This window comes from Paramisgurnus dabryanus, chromosome 9 (assembly GCF_030506205.2).
Source record: "Paramisgurnus dabryanus chromosome 9, PD_genome_1.1, whole genome shotgun sequence".
NCBI lineage: Eukaryota > Metazoa > Chordata > Actinopteri > Cypriniformes > Cobitidae > Paramisgurnus > Paramisgurnus dabryanus.
Window position 1 is genome coordinate 31,830,666 of NC_133345.1, and position 15,883 is coordinate 31,846,548.

A 15,883-nucleotide genomic window follows, 5' to 3' on the forward strand; every position below is an offset into this window, starting at 1 on the left:
GGGGTTGACCAACGGCTGGAGAAACTTTCGGGTTGACCAACTGCTGGAAGTACTTTCGGGTTGACCAACGGTTGGAGATCGTTTCGGGTTGACCAACGGTTTGGTTCTCCAGAGGGGCCGGGAGTATGGAGCTTAGGCCGGGGGGGAGTGCTTAAGAGTGGGTGCCCGGGACCGAACGGTGCGCCGGGTACGGGCTCCAGGGTGGCCGTGGCGGGTTCCGAGGCCGGCCTCGGGTGCACTGTGGGCGGGTAGAGGGGCCACCGTCCTCGGGGGTCCGAGGCCGGCCTCGGGTGCACTGTGGTCGGGTAGAGGGGCCACCGTCCTCGGGGGTCCGAGGCCGGCCTCGGGTGCACTGTGGTCGGGTAGAGGGGCCACCGTTCTCGGGGTCGTATCTCGGCCGGGGAAAGGGTTAGAGAGAAGCGGGTTGGCTCGTTGGAAAGGGCCGCTCCGGTAGAGCAACCGACCCGAGGGACGAGTTTATCCGAGCAAAGGCGCCCGAGTTACGGCCGTTTAAAGGTCAGGCGGTGGTACCCCGTATCTCGGCCGGGCTTAGGGTTAGAGAGAAGCGGGATGGCTCGTTGGAATGGGCCGCTCCGGTAGAGCAACCGACCCGAGGGACGAGTTCATCCGAGCAAAGGCGCCCGAGTTACAGGCGTTTAAATGTCAGGCGGTGGTACGCCGTATCTCGCCCGGGCTTAGGGTTAGAGAGAAGCGGGTTGGCTCGTTGGAAAGGTCCCCTCGCGTGGAGCAACCGACCCAAAGGGCGAGTCGATCGGAGCAAAGGCGCCCGAGCTGCGCCCCTGGGAAAATCCGGGGAGGGACCGCCGTATCTCGGCCGGGGAAAGGGCTAGAGGCTCGCGGGTAGGCTCGTTCGAAAGCTCCCCTCCGGCAGAGCGAACGACCCGAAGGGCGAAGGCCCCGGATCCGGGGCGCCCGATATACGGACGTGGGAAAATCCGGGCATAGACCGCCGTATCTCGGCCGGGGAAGGGGCTAGAGGCTCGCGGGTCGGCTCGATCGAAAGGCCCCCTCCGGCAGAGCGACCGACCCGAAGGGCGAAGGCCCCGGACCCGGGGCGCCCGAGATACGGCCGTCGGAATCTCCGCGAGCTTCGACCGGACGTATCTCCGGCGGGCGGGGTCGCACGGACTCGAGGCCTGGCTCGTCGGAAAGCCCCGCGACGGACCTTTCGAACGAGACCGGCCGCGCGTCCGGGCGACCTCCGAGGCGGACGCTAGGGGCGCCAGAGCTCCGGACGAGCGAAAATTCCGCGACGATCCGCCGTATCTCGGCACGGGAAAGGGCCAGAGACTCGAGGGAGGGCTCCTCGGAAAGGGCCCCTCGGGCGGAGCCGCCGACCCGAAGGGCGAAGGCCCCGGACCCGAGGCGCCCGAGAAACGGCCGTGGGAAAATCCCGCGGTGGCCGGCCGTATCTCGGCCCCGGAAAGGGCTAGGGACGCGCGGGTGGGCTCGTTCGAAAGGCCCCCCGCGGCGGAGCCACCCACCCGAAGGGCGAAGGCCCCGGACCCGGGGCGCCGGAGCAGCGCGGTAACGAAATTCGAATTTTCGACCGGAAGTATCTCGGGCCCCCGGGGTCGCACGGACCCGCGGTCGGTCTCGTCGGAAAGCCCCGGGCGAGACCTTTCCGACGAGCCCGGCCCCGAGTCCTTCGGACCTTCCCCGGCCGAGATACGGCGCCCGGCAGTTCATTGGCCGATATATGGGAAACGGGGCGTCGTAGATGCTCCGTGGTATTGGTGACCTTGACGATGCCGCGGGTACCCAAGCTCATTGTTGTATGTTACTCACAGCTCGATGGAACAGGGGTCAAATCGGCCTTGTTGAGGTCATTGCAAAAGGCCTGTAAATCATTTGGTAAACTGCATGTACAAATATCTTTGTATATCAGTCAAATCTGAAGCTATTGTCTTTTGTTTTATATCAAATTAAAGGTGTGTATGTGTACTTTACAGACATATGAGTGACTTTACTGTGTGTTGTTCCTAACAGGAAGGAGAAGAGTTACAGTTGAGCCTGTTTTAGGCCACAAGGCCTGTGAATCACAATGGTAAAGTTGCATGTACAAATTTCTTAATTTTTAATTAAAACAAAGTCCAATCAGATTGTGTGATACATCATTGTAATGCTTGTGTTTTGCAGTTTCACATGAACCCAAGCTCATTGTTGTATGTAACTCACAGCTCGAGGGAACAGGGGTCAAATCGGCCTTGTTGAGGTCATTGCAAAAGGCCAGTAAATTATTTGGTAAATTGCCTGTACAAAAATCTGTGTATATCAGTCAAATCTGAAGCTATTGTCTTTTGTTTTATATCAAATTAAAGGTGTGTATGTGTACTTTACAGACAAATGAGTGACTTTACTGTGTGTTGTTCCTAACAGGAAGGAGAAGAGTTACAGTTGAGCCTGTTTTAGGCCACAAGGCCTGTGAATCACAATGGTAAAGTTGCATGTACAAATTTCTTAATTTTTAATCAAAACAAAGTCCAATCAGACTGTGTGATACATCATTGTAAAGCTTGTGTTTTGCAGTTTCACATGAACCCAACTGTAGTCTGGTAAGTAAATAAATGCTTTGCTTTAAACAAATGCATCTATTTTTAAACGTTTTTAAATGCTATCTTACGAGTAGTTATATGGGACCACCTCTCGTCAAACTTTTATGACCCCCTCCCCCACCCGGTGACAGTTGCTGTCTGACAGGTCGTGTTTTATGACCCCTTGACAGATGGCGTTTTATGACCCCATGACAGATGGTGTTTTGACAGGTTGTGTTTTATGACCCTTAACAGATGGTTTTATGACAGTTTGTGTTTTATGACTCCTTAACAGATGGTGTTTTGACAGTTTGTGTTTTATGACTTCTTTGACAGCTCGTGTTTTATGACCCCTTGACAGGGGACAGGACCATCAATCAAAAGCTGTACAAGCTGTCAACTTTAGACAGCGAGTGTTTAATGGTTTTATGACCGGCCATTTAGTGGTTTGTTTATTCCTGAGTGTGTTTTATGTCAAGCCTATGCTGTCATTAAACATGACAGGTTGTGTTTGTGACATTTGCTGTCTCTATCTATCACCCCTCCCTTTTTGACCCGTGCGCGTCTCAATACTGCCTGTCACACTGCGGGTGTGTGTGTGTTGTAATCTTTGAAAGTTTATGACCGAGCCTTTATTGGGGAGCGACAAGAGATCTCTGGGGTCAGTTTGGATGGAGCAGAGCTGTTATACTCAAGTCTATTGGTATGTATGTGCTTCGCTGTGTTCGTTCCAGTATTTTGTCTGATTTATTTAAAAACTAAAAATTCGATCTCTGGTGTAGCAGCGAAATTGTCTAAACTGGTATTAACTAATACTGGTAAATCGCGGAGAAGAGTGGCCTGAACAAAAAAGTCAGACCGAGACTAGAACCTCCCGCAGCGTAACAAGGAAATCTTGGAACAAAGAGACGTCGAGTGGATCGTGTTGTCCGGTGTGTATTTATTTAATCATGTTACAATAGATTTAAACAAACTGGTTTGTTTTAATATTTTATAATAATATGTGTTATCTGTTTACAGATTGGATATCAGAGGCAAAGCGAATATTGTGTGTACTATTGCAAAAATATATATAGCGGATCTCCACGGTACGTTTATGTTGCATAAGAAAAAAGTTGTTTTATTTAGATATTTATCCTAATAACGTGTTTTTATCTGTTTACAGGTTAGGATACAGACCACAACACTTTGGATGTATCTTTAAAAAAGAGAAAAATCAGAGACTTTTTGGATTTGTCTGGGACATTTTAAACATTTTGTGGCATATTGGATTTAAAACATTTCGGATACCGGATACCTGTGTTGATTTGTCCACAGAGCTGGTCGCTTTTTAAAATCACAAGGGTAAGTGTCTAAATACATTTTTTTTTCATCGTTTATATAATCAGTCTTTATACTCATTTTGGTATACAGTTTTTTCATTGTTTTAAATATATTGTTTTACTGATATTTTAAACTTGTGTTGTTGTTATATTTTTGGTTTAGTTTTCATCGTTTATATAATCCGTTTTTATATTAATTTTGGTTTAGAGTTTTTCATTGTTTTAAATATATTGCTTTACTGTTGTTTTAAACGTGTGTTCTTAATACCTATTGGTTTATTTTTCATCACTCATATAATCCGTTTTTATACTCATTTTGGTTTAGAGTTTTTTTCGTTGATTTAACTATATTGTTTGTTTTTGATATTTTATGCTCGTTATATTTTATGGTTTAGTTTTATTGTGTTTACATTGTTTGATTATTTGTATATTTTGGGGTTTCGCTGTGTTTCCGAATATTGTGTTAGAAATGGCCCAAAAACGTAATTCGGACTCTGGTTGTAGTCAAGCGAATAAAATTATAAGGCGCAATGAATCCACGTTTGATATATTTGATTACGAATTGGAAATGCAAATACTGATAGAAACTGTCAGAGCCATGAATGGAAATCAACGTAATTCAGACGAATTCGCAGAATTGATAAGTATGCTCGATCCCCTTTCACAGCCCCCTCCAGAGCCGTGTATGGTCTTAGATCCTGATGTTTTAAATACGCATCAAGTTTTTGAGGTTCCAGAAGCTGGATTTATCAATAATCAAATTGAACCTGGGGCTTCAGTCGTTGATCTAAACGACGGGGGATCCGAGAATTTACATGTTCAACACTGTGGTGAGGGGTCGGCCGACCCCCACCACAATTCTGAAATGGCTGATATGGGTCTAACGTCCGAAGACGTTGAGAGGCTTGTGAGAGACGGGGGTGAATTTAATGGTTATACCATCGTTCCTCGTACAAGATTTAACAGTGTGGAAATACTTAGGAGTTTAAATCTGAGGGCAATAGCTTCTACAGATATGGCATCGTACGTGCTATTTTTGGATAGTGTTCTGAATGAAATAGTCTCTCTATCTAGAATATTAGGGGGGTCAGGTGGAATAATAAATGTTTTATTACGCGGGGAGTCGTTAATGTCGGACATAAATGCGATGCTTACGCCAGTCAACGATTATAGCGTCTCCGCGTTGTCAGACCAGCTTGAAAGAGTCATGCAAAGCAACAGGGCCGTGCGCGTTGATGACAATCTGCTGTTAAACGTGTCTATTGTCAGAAGCAAAAACGGCGGTGCTCGCAGAAAATTCCGCGATCTAGCACACAATGAGGTTATAAAAAGAAATAGAATGAATCTTTTTTGCCCTACAAATATGTCCGACAAGCTATGCTTCGCACTTTGTCTGGCACACTTTTTGAACCCCCAAAAAACAGACCCTGAATTAATACCCATAGCTGGTGACATTCAAAAGACGGCTGGATTTTCAATCCAAGACATGATACGGTTTAATGACGTCGCATTGTTTGAGAGATTGTTAAACATCAAAATTGTAGTTTTTCACAGATCAAGCACAGGTGCTTTGGAAAAGTACATGACAAAAAATAAGCCCCACTACAAGACGGTGTTTCTCTATCTGTCCGATAGTCATTACTTCATGATAAAAAGTTTGACAGCATTCATCGGATGCAAGTACGTCTGCGACTATTGCTACGAGGGCTTTTCTAATAAAAGGAATCACAGATGCAAATACGCATGTGACATATGCAATGCACCCGACTGCTACAAACACGCCACGAAGACGATACACTGCGGTGATTGTTTGAGGTACTGCAAATCAGAATATTGTTATGAAATGCATAAAAAACCTCCACTGAGTCATCAGTTTGCCCAGTGTGACGTGTCCAAATACTGTCCAACATGTAATCGATGCTATTACATTAGCGGTGACAAACCAAAACCGCACAAATGCACGCCGGAGAAGTGCCTGCATTGTGGCATGGAGTTGACACCCGATGCACCTCATCAATGTTTTATTCAGCCCCTAAGGCTCGAGAAACCCCGTGAGAAGTACATATTCTATGATTTTGAGACGCGTCACGAGGGTGGAAAACATGTTGCAAACTTTGTTTGTGCCATCACTTTTACGGGTGAAGAATTCACAGCAGAGGGCACCGACTGCGTCGCACAACTCGTGCAGAGATTCAGACACCCTAGGTACACCGACTACACATGGATAGCCCACAATGCTTCTGGCTTTGACAATTTTATTCTTTTGGAATATTTCACAAAAGTGGGGCTCACTCTTAAAATCACGATGCAGGGATGTCGTCTGATATTAATGTATGACGAAAGCTACAAGCAAAGATTTCTCGATAGCTTCTCATTTCTCCCAATGAGTCTAGCCAAGACAGCATCTGCCATGAATCTGACCTGTGCAGAGAAGGGCTATTTTCCACATCACTTTAACCGGGTGGAGAATGAAAACTACATAGGCCCCTATCCGGACAAAAAAATGTACGGATATGACACAATGTCAGAGAAGGCCAGGGAACAGTTTGACGAATGGTACAAGTCCGTAGAGTGTGAAGTATTTGACTTTAAAAAAGAACTGGCACTTTACGGCAAGAACGATGTTGTTTTGTTGAGAGAGGCGTGCATGAAATATCGTGATGAGTTTATACAGTGCACTGCCCTTGACCCCTTCAGATACACAACTCTGGCTGCGTGCTGCATGGCCGTGTACAAGACCCATTATCTGGAGAGAGACACCTTAGCGTTGACACACAACGGTGCTTATCTGACTAAGAACAAAGCCTATTCAAACGCATCCATCGAATGGCTTGAATATGTCAGTCATTCGCGAGGCGTCGATGTCCAGCACGCGCTAAATCGTGGTGAAATGTCGTTCAGATCCTACCATGTGGATGGTGCTTTCCAGAAAGATGGTCAAACTTATATTTTGGAATTTTTAGGATGCTTGTGGCACAGTCATACTTGCAAATATAATGAATATGATATTCATCCTGTGACAAAACTGACGCACGCTGTACACAGAAGACAGCATGAGGCCAAAATGGAGGTTTTGGAGAAGGCGTATGGGTTGAATGTTGAGGTGATGTGGGAGTGTGAATGGGACGCTGCTAAGCAGTCTGATCCTGACGTAATAGCTTTTATGTCCACTTACACGCACCCCGAGAGACTGAAACCCCGCGACGCTCTATTTGGCGGACGCACTAACGCGTACAAACTCTACCATAAAGCCGCCGAAGGTGAGAAAATCAGATATGTCGATTTTACAAGTCTGTATCCCTTCTGTCAGGCCAAGAAGTGCTAACCGATAGGACATCCCCAGATAATTTTAAAGGATTTTGAACCCCTTGAAAATTATTACGGGCTTATCAAAGCATCAGTGTTACCCCCAAGAAACCTGCTGCACCCCGTGCTCCCATACCGAGCCAATAATAAACTGAATTTCCCTCTCTGCGCAACCTGCTGTGAGCAACAGAATCAGTCTACCCCCTGCGATCACACAGATGAGCAGCGAACGCTTTCAGGGTGTTGGGTAAGTCTCGAGCTGTTAAAGGCTATCGAGAAGGGTTACATTGTGACAAAAGTGGACGAAGTGTGGCATTTTCCCCAATCCTCAGAAACCTTGTTTTGTGAATATGTCAAAACATTTTTACAATACAAGCAAGAGGCCAGTGGGTACCCCGCACACGTAGTGACAGATCAGGACAAAGAGACCTATATTGCTGATTACTTTGAGAAAGAGGGGATACAAATGAATCCTGATAAGATAAGCCTTAACCCCGCGAGACGATCTATCAATAAGCTGCTGCTAAACAGTTTGTGGGGTCGTTTTTCTATGAGAGAAAATATGCCCACCACAGTGTTGCTTTCAGATCCGGAAGAGTTTACGAGATACATTTTTGGCATGGCGTACGAGATTAAACACTTTTCGTTTGTGTCAGACAAAGTAGCTCTAGTGCAATGGATCCATCCGAACGGCAAAGGCGCCCGCACGCGTGACATAAACATATTTCTCGGGGCCTTTACCACAGCCCACGCGCGTCTAGAGTTGTATGACCTTATGGACAGGCTGAATGAGCGTGTGCTTTACAGCGATACCGACAGCGTGATTTTCACGTCTAAAGACGGCGAGTGGGACCCTCCGCTGGGTCCGTATCTAGGTAATCTGACTGATGAAATTGGGGATGATGATTTTGCGGTCGAGTTTGTGTCGTGCGGTCCAAAAACATACGCTTACCGTACCGCAAAGGGGCGTTCTGTCCTAAAGGCCAAAGGCATCGTGCAAAATTATACAAACTCCCAAATTATCACATTAGACACTCTGGTTGATCTTGTCCGTGATTATGTTAATGAGGGTGATCGTGACAGGCACGTGTTAGCTTCTGCTGACAGTATTGTGAGGAATAAAAGACAACTCACACTCCACAACAAGACAGTTGTGAAGAAGTTTAAACTCGTATACAACAAACGAGTAATAAACAAAGAAAATCTGACGACGTTACCGTATGGATTCTGATAACGTTTTTGGGCATAAAGGTGTCCGGGGTGCTAAAGGCCATGACTTTAGGCTACAGCATCCATTCTCTTTAATTGTAGCGGGGCCATCCAACAGTGGGAAATCAATCTTTGTTAAGATGTTGTTGGAAAATGCTGTAAATTTGATTTCTGAAAAGATTGAGAATATTGTAATTATATATGAATGTTGGCAAAAAATGTATGAAGAAATATCAAGAATGTACAAAATTAAATTCGTTGAAGGGATTCCACAGACTCTGAATGATGATAATTTGTTTCCTGTTAATAAAACATCTCTGCTAATTCTAGACGATGTCATGCGTGATGCTTCTGGAAACATCGAAGTGGAAAAGGCATTCACTCAGTATGTACACCACAGAAACTTGAGCGTTATTTATATTGTACAGAATTTATTTTGCCAGGGAAAGTCGAGCAGGACTATAGCTTTGAACACAAATTATCTAATTCTTTTTAAAAAACCCCGAGACACAAATCAGGTCATGGTTCTAGCCAGACAGATGTACCCCGGAGAAACAAAATATTTTATGGAGGCTTACAAAGACGCAACCAGTCAACCTTTTGGGTATCTTATGATTGACTATAAAGCCAAAACACCGGAGCTGTATCGTCTCAGAACAGATTTGCTTTCACCGCACCCAGTGGTGTACGTCCGGAAAAGAAAACAAAGAGTTTGAAAATGTCTGATAGGCTTTGTAGAAACCTCCCTCTTTTAAAACTTCTATTAAAATCATCACCCAAACAGAGACGTGTTATTCTACAATCTGCCACGGATGATTTCGTTGTGGCATTGTGCGAACTAGCTCTTAATTTATTACACGGACATATACCTCTAAAACATGTGCAGTACCAAAAATTGAAAAAGAAGAAACGTGAGATTAAAATCGTTGCGGACAAGAAGATTAGTGTGGGGAGAAAGAGACGTTTGATAAACCAGCAGGGTGGCTTCCTTCTTCCCCTCCTAAGCGTTGCTATCCCTTTTATTACAAGTCTGATTGCCTCTAGATAAAGACCAGAGAATGGAATTTGCGGAGAAAATGTATCTAGTACCACAGCATCAACTGGATAAACTAAAGACCGAATCCCCTCGTGAATCTATTCAACAGAATGTCGAGAGCGATATGGATGAATCTATACGAAATATTTTGCACAGAAATGATTTGGATGTTTATGAAAAAGCAAAGTTGTACTCGAACGCCTTACAGAGATTTTTAACAATCGCAAAACACAGAGACCGTGAAGTCAACACTTTAACATTAAGCCTTCCCCCCTCTGATCACACAGATAAGGAGCAAACTACTTTGGCTGTTAAGGATGATGCTGCAGAGGATGTTGTGAATGATGTGTTAAACAATGCTCCACAAAAAAGTTTAAAAAACATCAGATACATTTTAGATAAAATGTCTAAAGCTAAAGATGTATCTTCATGGACAGGTTCAGGGGAATTTGTGTTTAGGGGAAGACCTATACATGGGTCCCATTTGTTTGATTTAGTGAAAAGTGTTACAGCTTCGCATAAGATCAAAGACGAACACAGACCTGTAGGCTGGTCAGAGTTTTTAGAGGCGATCTCATTGTTAAATTTGCCCTATTCTATACTACCAAACCATGCAGTCAGACAGGCTGTTCAGTCTTTTAAATCACCGGCCACATCACCTGGTGTGCCGGCTCCTTACGGAAAAAGTAAAAAACGAAGATCACGGGCTCGAGCATCTGTTGCTCTATCGGATGAACCTCTGTTTAAATCACCCAATCTAGATTATAACAAATGGTTACGTTTCTAATTTTTTTTTCCATTGATGTTGTTGTTGAATGTCTGTATTAATGAATAAAAACAATCTTTCTGAAAAATCTTGTTCTGGTTAATAGTGTATTTATTGAATAAAAAAATTATACAAACATGTATCCCGTCTGCACACACTGAACACATTTAAACACATTTTTATAACAATCAGACGGTTTTATCTTTTTCACAAAACACGATACCATGTTGTCATTTTTAAGCAGATCATCTGTATACTTTTTTAAAACATTTTCATATTCACGATCCATGCACATATTATACAGGAAAAAAACACAATGCTGACCGCAGGTATCTGTTGAGAAATCCTGGACTTGTTTGGCAGAGTATTGCACTGTTACAGAATTGAGATTTAAAAAGTCATTGATTTGATGGGGAAAACGGTAATGATCCGGTCTGTTGCCAAAACTGTCAAAAAAACAACCCACTTCGTATTTGTTTATGTAAATAGATAACCAATGTTCGCCGGGGAGTCCGGACGGGTGTGTATTAATTATGACCATGGCAGGCAATGTTCTTAGGGGGTCAGCTGGTAAATGGTCACACGGCACCACTCCTAGGAAATGTGTATTGCATGATATTTTATCCATTAGGCTCGTTAGTTGCAGAGTGTTCATGATTAATAGTAATCAATCATAACCTGTCGGCGATTAGATATTTCCAGAATTGAATCATAAATCGCATATACGATCAGAGTTATCGTATTTTGGAGAGGCTGCCTAAAACGAAGTTCTAATCTGATATTGCCTGATTTGACTAACGACACGTGACGCCCACATTCTTCATCTGGTGTGAGGTTAAACGGGTAGAGCGTATATCCGTGCAGAAAGGCCTCTCTATCGATAGACAGAGCTTGATTTTTCAAATGTTTTCCCGAGGCCAATGCTAGCTGGTAAAATTCCCTTACAGCAGCTCCGCTTCCAAAGTCAGGCTGGAGAGGTTTTGAAGGTGTCTGAACACCGTCAGAATAGATCGCCAAGAATTCCAGATCGTAGTTTTTAAATGCAAAGGGGTTTTTATTATAAGCGCCTGTAAAAGCGTCATTATCAACCATAGCCAGAACGATGGATTTGGGTAGGGTTCCTAAAAATAAGTTTTCTTGGTTACATACACGGGAACCAGCAGGTATGGAGAAGTTTTTCAAACACACTCTGTCGATGGGGTATTTGGCTGTAGCTGATAACAGAGCCTGTGCGTGTCCCAGTCTCACAGCTGGTGACACTGAAACTTTTTTAACAAACAGAGATGCTGAAACAATGTTTATTCTGTAGTTTATATTATCGTTTCTCATCAAACAAAACTCATCTTTGGCCCTAGTCATACGTATTTTAATATCCACGCCGTTAAGCATCAATTTTTCTTGAAAGAATATATCGCTATGAATGGGTCCTAATAACTCGACGATATTACTGGACTCTGTAAAGGCTGCTCTCTTTGTCAGGCCTCTATTTCCAGCAGCTGGGTCTGTAGCGTCCATATGACCCGGCGAATCTTTATAATAAAGTCCAGAGGAGAATGTTGTTTCGAGAACGTCTGTTCCATAGTTTAACAAACACTCTATGACGCAGCGATAAGGATGCGTGCTGGAACTCTGCGAAATTAATCTATCCCCGAGCGACACGTCCGTTTGGGCAAACAAACTTCCAATAGGATAATTCACTAACCCCACAGGCGCTCCGGCGGCTATGTCCGTACCGTTAGGATTAGTAATTTTCACCCTTAAAAACAGCAATGTGTTATTTAAATCGATATAATCCTCTCCGGTTCCTGCTATAAAAAATTCCAACGGGGCTGTGTCTGATAGTGCTGATAAAGGTGGTATTTCTACATAAGTATTTTTTTCAATAGATGTCTGAGTCAGAGGTACCGTGAATAAATCCAGTTCGGATTTAATACACTCTTCTGACATGTTGTGTAGCAGTGCCATGATCTAGAAAATAGTTTTAACCCTCTTTGCCGGTGGTTTTTTTACTGATGTCTTGCACTTACGCTTTGCAACTGATGATTTCTTGACTGTTTGCCGTGCTTTCTTTGGTTTCTGGCCACTCCTATTGGTTCCCGCCGGCCTATACACACGTTTGCGAGACATAACCATCAAACCCGAACCGTCTTGATCATGGTTGTTGAAAGAGCCTGCCATCGTATTGCTAACGACGTCACTAAATATGTTTTTCGCCGCAGATTTTAGATGCGGTTTGGCTATGTTAAAGCCACGCTTCAACAAGGGCATGGCGAATCTAAACAGACCTCTGAAAAGACCCCCAAGCCCATTACCGTACATGACGTTATAATTATAATTGTAATAAGACATTACTGAATATTAAAAAGATGACTGCTTGACGGGTCTAAAATGTAGTTTAACACACACTTTACCGTAAGAAAACGCAACGTCTTTGTTTTGATCGTCCTTTACTTCAATAGCAATTTCTGTGATAACGGACTTGTTTGTAGGTACGTAATGAGGTTTGTCGTATCTAATACTGACGATGTTGTTGTTTTCACCAGTTATATGTACACATCCTAGGAGCGGCACATATGCGTCACCTACTGATTGATATTCGATAATGTCCGTGTAGATATAGAGCGAATAGAAGCCTCCATGTATGTCTGCTTGATGCGGGCCTCTTGTCGTAACATCTTTGACAGGCTCAGAGTCGGGTGACCGCATGGCCATCCCTATAGGCACATTCGGTTTCAACCCTAAAATAACAGACAGCTTTCCGCTAAACATTAACAAGACACCGGCTGGTGCTTTTAAAAAGACCCTGTTTCTTATGTTATCATAACCCATGACTCCGTTAGGTTTTAGAACCTTGTTTATTTCACTAATCACCGATGTGACATTTTCATAATATCCTGCTTTTATAAACAGTCGTTTACTATCGTTGTAAATATTGGACTCTCCTACTTCTGTAATTATATCAAAAAATGCATCTTCGGTACTAAATGTGTACCATGTTCTAGGATATTCAATTTCAACAATCCCCACCTCCCATTTGCCTCTCAGGTTTATAGGATTTCCTAACATGGTCCTATAATTTGAGATAGTATTGTTGGTGTAGACATCCAAAGATGCGTTGCATGGTAATGTAACATAAAATCCGCCGTCACCCATGTCTGCTTTTTATTGGACTGACTTTATTCTGCGTGGGTTTCTCCTTTTTAAGGATTCTGTATATCGACCACCTCTTTTTCTGCGACCCAGCTATTAAATTTATCAGGCCATCCGAGCCATTTCACTAAAACCAATATTTTTTTGCCACGTTTTTTCTTGTCTAAGATTTTTTCTACTTTAAATGCCTTGTTTTCACACACAGATATTTTTTGTAATTCTTGTTCGTAAAAGCGACCATCAATAACATCGTTATCATAATCCTGTAATTTGTAGACCGGTGGATCCCTGGGTATACACTCTGCGATTGTAAAATACTCTTCTGTGTAATTCTGTTCATAACCTTTCGCGAACGGACCCCTTACTTTGGAGATTCTGACAACATCACCAATCTTGTATTTAAAACACACGGGTTTGTCTCGTCGCACTCCTGCAGGTCCATACAGATTTTCAAACACGACGTGTTCAATATCTTTGTTGACATCCACAGGTCTCATCTTGATGCTCCTGTGATAAGTGGTGTTGTATCCCAGCGTGATATCTTGTAACACGTCAATATATCTCCTGGAGTTTGTGGCTGTTAAAAAACGCCACATTAAGTTTTTGAGACTGCGATTAAACCTTTCAACCACAGAAGCTTTTAAATCCGATGCGACGGCAAAATGATGAATATTATATTTTTTAACAACTTCTTGAAAATGCTTGTTAAAAAATTCTTTCCCCTGATCCGTCTGTATTTTTTGAGGTACCCGACCTTCATCAAGTATTGATTCAAAAGCCTTAGCGACCTCAACACCGCTTTTGTTCTTTAAGACCCGAGTCCACGCATATTTACTAAACACATCTATGCATGTGAGTAAAAATTTTGTGTCGTAATTTTCCTTGGAATATGCAGACATATCGACCAAATCAGCTTGAAATTGCATGTCTATCCCGTAAACAATCACTTTGTTTCTTTTGAATTTAAGAGGGGCCTGCCTATGTAATGTGTAGGCATCCTGTGAGGAGAGCCAGTCTGAAACCTCGTCGTCATTTAACACCACATCGTAATCTTTTAAAACAGCTTGTTTTAAACGATTTTTACCACCTAAAGACCCGGGGTTGGATGGTGTGTAATATACTTTGTTCATGAGCTCTGCCGACATGATGTCTTCTCATCAGACCACAAATAAGTAATGCATGAAAGTTGGTTAGAAAGTCTTTTTTTATTTTCACACACAGCAACGATAATACAGAAAGCCATTACAGGGTGTCTAAATACCATAAAAAGTGTATACATGAAACAATTTTTTTATCAATCATATATTCAACAGCTGTTGCGACAACTTCGTACACATTAAACTGTGGATTCTTTAAAATCATAGCAATGCATAAATCAATTACATATGTAGACATTGTGATTACATCGCCTATGTAAAAATTATCATGACTTTTATACATCAAATCTAGAGTTTTTTTAATAAAAACACAAGGATGATCTTCGGCATTAACACACATCTGCACCATGGTATTCCATGTCTTAGCAATATCTCGAACATCAGACATTTGTTGTTTGAGGCTGATCACACGTTTGACGGCGCTTTCACAAGCATCAGGTTTGAAATCAAAGTCAGTTTCAAGAGATATCACGCTACATAAGAGTTTAACCAGTTCGCGTTTATAATGGTTTTTAAACATATTTTTAATCAGTCCGGTAAAACACAGATTCCCCATCTGAATATCGTTGTCAGTTCAAACTCAGCAGATTTTACTCCAGGAGTCCACACAATCGTAGACGAGTTTCTCACATTTCTCGTCGACTAGCTCATCTGTAATTTCTTTCAGCTTAGCCACAACGTAAGGTTCAGACCTTAGTTCACACAGAATAGCGTCCACAGCACCTTGGATCCTCAGGGGATGAAGTTTCAGACCGATCTGGTTCAGAGCTTGTACGATGATGTGTTTAAACTCCGGTTTAAACAAGGTTCAGGTGAAATCTTCATAATTAAAGTCAAAGTAATAGGGCGTGGGTTCATAGAGGCATCCGTGTTGTATCTGACTAGGGTGGTTGATTTTGCAGCCGTAGCATTCACGTTTCATCTTTGAACCGACGGTGCTTTCCAGAACGGACGCAACAATGGCCTTTATTAGCTTAAAGCCATCGTCTCCGATACAGCCGTCCACGCCGTCCTCTGATGCACCGTGCGCGGCTGTAGCGATGTTACAGCTACGCGTTGTGAGGAAGTTCAGATTGTGGTACCCCAGCTCTCTGCAGAACTCATCCAGCCAATTGTTAATAGGCGGTGCGTCCTCAACACTTGGCGGGGGAGCCTCCATGGTATCGGGTGTATCTTTGACTGTGTGGCAGGGTGTTTCAGAGTCTTGAGACATTATGGATCAGTGTGTTTGGGGAGGTCTGTGCCGGATCATTTAATGCTTGTAGTAAGTGGGAGGAGTCGGCATCTCGTCGGTCTCAGCCATGCTTCCGCGAGGGTCAAACAATTTAACCCTTACGGAGTTGTATTGGTCTCGCATCTTGCACCATCTAAACATTTTGTCA